Raw genomic sequence first — 6,505 nt, forward strand, 5'->3', positions numbered from 1 at the left:
AAAAAAGGTGACCTAGTTAGTATCTGTTATAAAAACCTGGATGGAACTGGAGACCATTCTTCTAAGTGAAGTATTGCAAGAACGGAAAAATGAACACCACATGTACTCACCAGTAAATTGGAATCAATCGATCAACATTTATGTGCACATATGGAAATAACATTTATCGGAAATCAAGTAAGTGGGGGGGAGGGGATGGGTAAATTCACACCTAACGGGTACAACGCACACTATCTGGATGAAGGACACACTTATAACTTTGACTCAAACTGTACAAAAGCAAATTATGTAACCAAAATGTGTGTACCCCGTAATATTCTGAAATTAAAAAAAAAAAAAAAAAAAACAGTCCTCGGGTCACTAGCATCAGACCCGCCTGTGGTGCTGGTTGCAATGCAGTTTCCTGGGTTATGCCAGGTACACTGATTCAGAATCTTGCTGTAATTAGGAGTTTTCAACGTGACTCACAAGGGAGAAGACAGAGAAGAAGTCCTCAGCAGAAGCATATGTACTTTAATAAAATATTTAAAAGTCATGAGATTATTTTTTAATGAAGTAATTATTTATAAATGGTGTATTGAGATAAGAGAAGAGAATGACATTTCCAAATAGTAAGTCAAATGGCATTTGTGAATTACTTTAGACAACCTTCCAAAAATAAAATGAAAACAATTGCTATGATCTGCAAATTTTTTAAAGTCAGGTAATTCATCCTCTTTAGTGTACACTTTATGAGTTTGGACAAGTGGGTACAACTGTGTCACCACCACCAAAATCAAGATACAGAATATTTCCATCACCTAAAAAATTCCCTGTGCCCCTTTGTAGTCAACCCCTCTCCCACCCCCAGGCTCTGGCAAACACTCTTGTGTTTTGTATGCCACTAATTTTGCATTTTCCAGAATATCATATTAATGGAATCATACAGTATAGTCTTTTGAATCTGGCTTCATTCAGTTAGCATAATGCATTTGACATTCATCCATGCTGTTTTATCAGTAAACAGTCTTTTCATAGCTATGCTGTATTCCATGGCATAGATGTACCACAATTTGTTTATCCATTAACAGTTGAAAAATATGTGGGTTGTTTCTAGGGTTTGGGGGGGTTTTTTTTGCAATTATGAATAAAGCTACCATAAACATTCGTGTTCGTATTGTGTGTGAAATAAGTTTTTGTTTCTCTTGGGGAAAAAACTGGTAGAGGGATTTCTGGATTATATGTCAAATGTATATTAAAGTTTCTAAGAAACTGCCAAACTGTTTTTCAAAGTAGCTGTGTCATTTTAATTCTTACCAAAAATGTATGAGACTTCTGGGAGTGCCACATCCTTGTCAGCACTTGCTATTGTCAGTTTTTATTTTAGCCATTCTAATTGTTATATAGCGGTATCTCATCATGATTTTAATTTGCATTTTTCTAATGATCAATAATGGTAAGCATCTTTACATGTACTTATTTTCCATCTGTATATTTTTGGTGAAGTGTCTGTTCAAATCTCTGTCCATTTTTTTATTAGGTTGTTTGTCTTCTTATAATTGAGTTATTGAAGTTCTTTATATATTCTACATACAAGACCTTTATCAAAGAGGTATTTGCAAATATTTTATCCAGTCTGTGGCTTACATTCCATTTTCTTAACAGTGTCTTTCAAAGGTCAGAAATTTAAAATTTTGATGAAGTCAGATTTATTGATATTTTTCATTTATGGATTGTAAATTTGATATCATTTCTAAGAAATCTTTCCCATCCCAGAGTCACAAAGATTTGCTCCTATGTTTTATTCTAAAAGTTGTATCATTTTAAGTATTACATGTAGGTCTAAGATTCATTTCAATTTTTTTTTTTCTTTAAGGAAATTTATTCACACCTATATAGCCGAAATAGGGAAATGGTATAAGTTTGTGCAAACTATACTTTTATGAAATGGATCCTCATAACAAATTCTTTTTAATACAGGCTTCTTGTTGTAGCATTATTCCTCGATTTTCAAAATCCAGCCAACATAGATATCTCTGCTACTCTGTTTTGGCCTTCATAGCTGCTTCCTCTTTCAGACAAGCTTTCTTTTCTAAGTTCAAGCTTGTTAAAGTCTCGTTTCTTTTGGCAGCCTTCTTGCCCTCAATAATCATCAGGATGCATCCTGCCACTGTCAGGGCAATCATTACATAGCTCATCTTCACCCGGAGCTTGTTCTTTGCAGCATCAAGCATCTCAAACGTGACAGTCTCTGGGATTTCATCTTCCTTTTTGAAGCGACCTGACCATATCAGGATCTTTTTCTCCCAATCTGTGGGTTTGTGTAAAGGCACTCTGTGGCTGTAGGTGTGAGATGGAGCTCTGGAACTTTCCTGTGGTTTGGTGCAAAATCCATTTATTCTCTTCAAATCAGAGTTTCTGGTAAGCGTTAGAGATGAGGAAGCATCTCTTTCACATAACCTAAAACAACTTCCTGCCGCCAGGCGCAGGCCGCGGAGGCTCCCCATGGCCGCCTACTCCGCCGACCAGCGCAGAACCGCGCCGGGCAGCGGTGGCGCTGGTGAGCACAATGTCACCGAGAGTGCTGGAGTGGGAAGGCAGATTCATTTCAATTTTGTTCTTTGTGCAAGGTAAGGGTTGAGCTTCATTTTTTAATTTTGCATTGGATGTCTAATTGTTGAAAATGCTATCCTTCCTCCGTTGAATTGCTGTTGCGTCTTTGTCAAAAATTAATTTTTCATATATGGATGGTTCTATGTCTGGACTCTGTATTCTATTCCATTTGTCAATACCACCCTTTGTTACCCTTTGTAACTTTATATAATAGTAAGTTAAGTACTGGAATCAGGCAGTTTGTTCTTTTTAAAATTGTTTTTGACTATTCTAGTTCTTTTGCTTCTCCTTATAAATTTTATAATCAGCTTGCCAATTTCTACAAAACTTCCTTCTGGGTTTTTGGTTGCATTGCATTTGAGGAATTGACACCTTAACAATATTCAGTCTTCCAATCCACAAACATGGTGTGTATCTCTGTTTAAGTTTTTTAACTTCTTTCATCAGCACTTCCTAGTTTTTATCATGTACATCTTGCACATATTTTTACAGATATATACCTAAGTATTTCATTGCTCTTTTATGTTGTAAATGGTAACTTTTAAAAAATTAATATCAATTTCTAATTGTTAATTCGCAGCATATAGAAATACAATTGATTTTCATATATTGATCTTGTATCCTGTGACCTTGCTAAACTCACTTGTTAGTTGCGGTAGTTTTGTTGTAGATTCTTTGGGATTTTTCTACATCGACAATCACGCCATCTGCTAATAGAGTTTTATTTCTTCCTTTCAGATTTGTATGCTTTGAACCCATTTTTCCTGGTTTATTGAACTGGCTAGGATCTCCACTATGACTTTGAGTAGGAGTGGGAAGAGCAGACATCCTCACCTTGTTCCCACTCTTGGGGGGAAAGCATTCAGTCTTTCACCATGAAGAATATTAGCTGCAGATTTTTTGGGGGGGAGTCAGGTTGAGGAACGTCACTTCTATTCAGTTTATTGAGAGTCTTTGAGCATAACCAAATTTCACATTTCATCAAATGCTTTTTCTGCATCACTTAAGATGGTCACATGGCTTTTATTCTTTTGTCTGGTGATATGGTGGATTATATTGATTGATTTTAACATTTAGTGTTGAATCAACACTGCATTCTAATAATTAACTTCATTTGGTCATATTTATTATCCTTCTCATATTAACTAGATTAGATTTGCTGATATTTTGTTGAAGAGTTTTATATCTATTTCATGAAGAATACTGGCCTGTGGTTTTCTTTTCTTACAATGTCTTTGGTTGTGGTGTTAGGGTAATACTGGTAAGATCAACTGGGGAGTGTTCTTTTCAATTTTATGAAAGAGTGTGTGTAAAATTGGTATTATTTCTTTCTTAAATGTTTGGTAGAATTTGCCAGTAAAACCATCTGGATCTGGAGTTTTCTTTGTTGGAAAACATGTAAATTGTCAGATTTATTGGTATAAAGATTTCATAATATTTCCCCGTTATCCTTTGTATATCAGCAAAATCTGAATTGATGCCCCTTCTCTCATTCCTGATATTGGAAATTCATGTCTTCTCTTTTTTTCTCTTAAATAATCTGGCAGTAAATTTATCAGTTTTATTGGTATTTTCAAAGAACCAGCTTTTGGCACAATTGATTTTTTTAAAAATGTTATTGGCTTCTGATCTTTATTATACTCTCCTGCTTAATTTGGATTTAATTTGCTATTTTTCAAGTTTTCTAGTTTCTTACTGAAAGCATAAATCATTGATTTGAGACCCTTCTTTTCTAATATAAGCATTTAATGCCAGAAATGTCCCTCTACGTACGGTTTTTATTACATCCCCTGAATTTTGATATGTTTTCATTTTTGTTCAGTTCAAAATATTTTCTAATTTCCTTTGTGATTTCTTCTTTGACCCATGAGTTATTTATAAGTGTATTTTCTAACTTCTAGATATCTGGAAATTTCCCAGGAATATTTGTTATTGGTTTCTCATTTAATTCCATTGTGATCAGAGAACACACTTTACATGATTTCTATTCTTTTTACATTTGTTGTGCTTTGTTTTATTGTCCAGAAGATCGTCTTTTTGGTAAATGTTGCATGTGCACTTAAAGAGAACATGTATTCTGTTGTCGTTAGGCAGCATGTCCTATAAATGTCAGTTGGGTTAAGTGTTGTGATAGTATCGTTACGTCTTGTATGTGCTTATTGGTTTTCTGTCTGCTTACTCTGTTGCTCAATCAGAGAAAAGTGTTGAAGTCTCCGCCTACAATTGTGGATTTGTCTATTTCTCCATTTTCTTCTATCAGTTTTTGCTTCTTGCATTTTGAAGCTCTGTTGTTATGCGCTTCATAATATTTAGGATTTCAAAATATTTAGAACTGTTTTATCTTCTTGCTTCAATGACCCATGTATCATAATGTGATCTTCCTCTTTATCCTTGGTAATATTCCTTCTTCTGAAGTCTACTGTGTCTGATATTAATATAGCCACTCCAACTTCCCTTTGATTAGTGTGTCTGCATCTTTTAGTTTTGATCCTTTTAAACATGTCTATTTCTTTATATTTAAAATGGGCTTTTTGTACATAGTATGTGGTTGGATCTTACTTTTTTTTATCCAATATAACAATGTCTGTCTTTTAATTGATGTGTTTAGACCATGTGTCTTCTTTTATTTTAAAAAAATTTTTTTAATTTTTAATTAATTTCCAGGGACCTTAAAAGACTTTGATGTCCTTAGGGCTTATAACACGGCTTTACTTATTGCCAGCTGTTAAAAAATTTCTGCAGAAACACGTTCAGGTGAGCAGATTCATTAGCTAGCTTAGACCATTGGTAGTTCATGTCATATTGCTATGATTGAATTTAAATCTACCATCTGTCATGCACAAATCCCAACTTCTTCACAACCGTAAGCTCCCCTCTTAGGATTGAGTGTGAATTTATGATTAGCAGACCTTTCTGGAAGATAACACAGTCACTATCTCTATCCCTGGCTTTTCCCAACTCCAGGCCCTGAGAGAACTTTGCTGATTTCAGGGAAAGCAAAATGAAAACGAATTTGGGAAATATATCATTTTGTACTCTCTTACTGTGACACTCTGGCTTGGATCAGAGAACTCAGAATATAAATCAGATCTATTCCACCCACACTTTCTTCTTCTTGCACATGTCCGCCCACAGACCACGCAGCAGCAGCCAGCGAGAACTGTGTGAGGTACACCCAGTGGCATGCTGGAGCCTGTTCATACCTGCTGCTGAGAACCAATTAGTAACTTTTCAAAAATTTCTCCGGCTGGGTTTTAAACACAGCCATTATTAAAACTTAATATACATATACATTTACAATTAAATAATTTGTCTTAAAAACAAAAATGATACTCAAAACTCATTACTTCCTGATTATTTTACCTCATTTTACTATTATTTATGCTCTTAAGGTTATTAATGTCTGTTGTATCTATATGGTGGAAATCTTTTATGATGATATGCTACTGCTCGTCTCTTCCCAAATCTGTATTCAGTGGTATCACGTTGGTAGCTTGACATTGGCCGTGGTAGAAGTATTTACACCATGGAAATCAGTATAAATTATTGTTTTGTTTTGTTGATTTTCTAGACCAGGGGTCAGCAGACTCTTTCTACAAAAAGCCAGATAGTATTTTAGGCTTCGTCTCTGCTTCTTTGGTTGTTAGATCTCAGGCTATACAAAAACAGGCCACAGGTTGGCTTTGGCTCACAGGCTAGACTTTGGCAGCCTCTGGTCTAGACTTCAGAAAGTAAAAGGGAAAATGCTAATAATACAGATTAAACTCAAAACTCATACTGGTACCCCTGAGGGAAACCATCAAAGGATTACAGCAGATTTTGGCAGGTGACTATGACCATCTCCCAGAACAGGACTTCTATATGGGGGGGACCCACTGTAGAAGCAGGGGCAAAAGCTGATAAGCCGGCTGAA

At 35.4% G+C, this 6,505-nt stretch overlaps 1 pseudogene across 1 annotated transcript; it reads right to left on the reverse strand.

Moving 5' to 3' along the window:
• Window positions 1–1,846: 1,846 nt before the first annotated feature.
• Window positions 1,847–2,571, reverse strand: LOC105810907 (annotated as a pseudogene). Its single transcript, XR_001137522.1, has one exon. The product of XR_001137522.1 is annotated as a protein FAM162A pseudogene (transcript).
• Window positions 2,572–6,505: the final 3,934 nt, after the last annotated feature.

Source organism: Propithecus coquereli, unplaced genomic scaffold (genome assembly GCF_000956105.1).
Source record: "Propithecus coquereli isolate 6110/MARCELLA unplaced genomic scaffold, Pcoq_1.0 Scaffold223, whole genome shotgun sequence".
NCBI classification, from domain to species: Eukaryota; Metazoa; Chordata; class Mammalia; order Primates; family Indriidae; genus Propithecus; species Propithecus coquereli.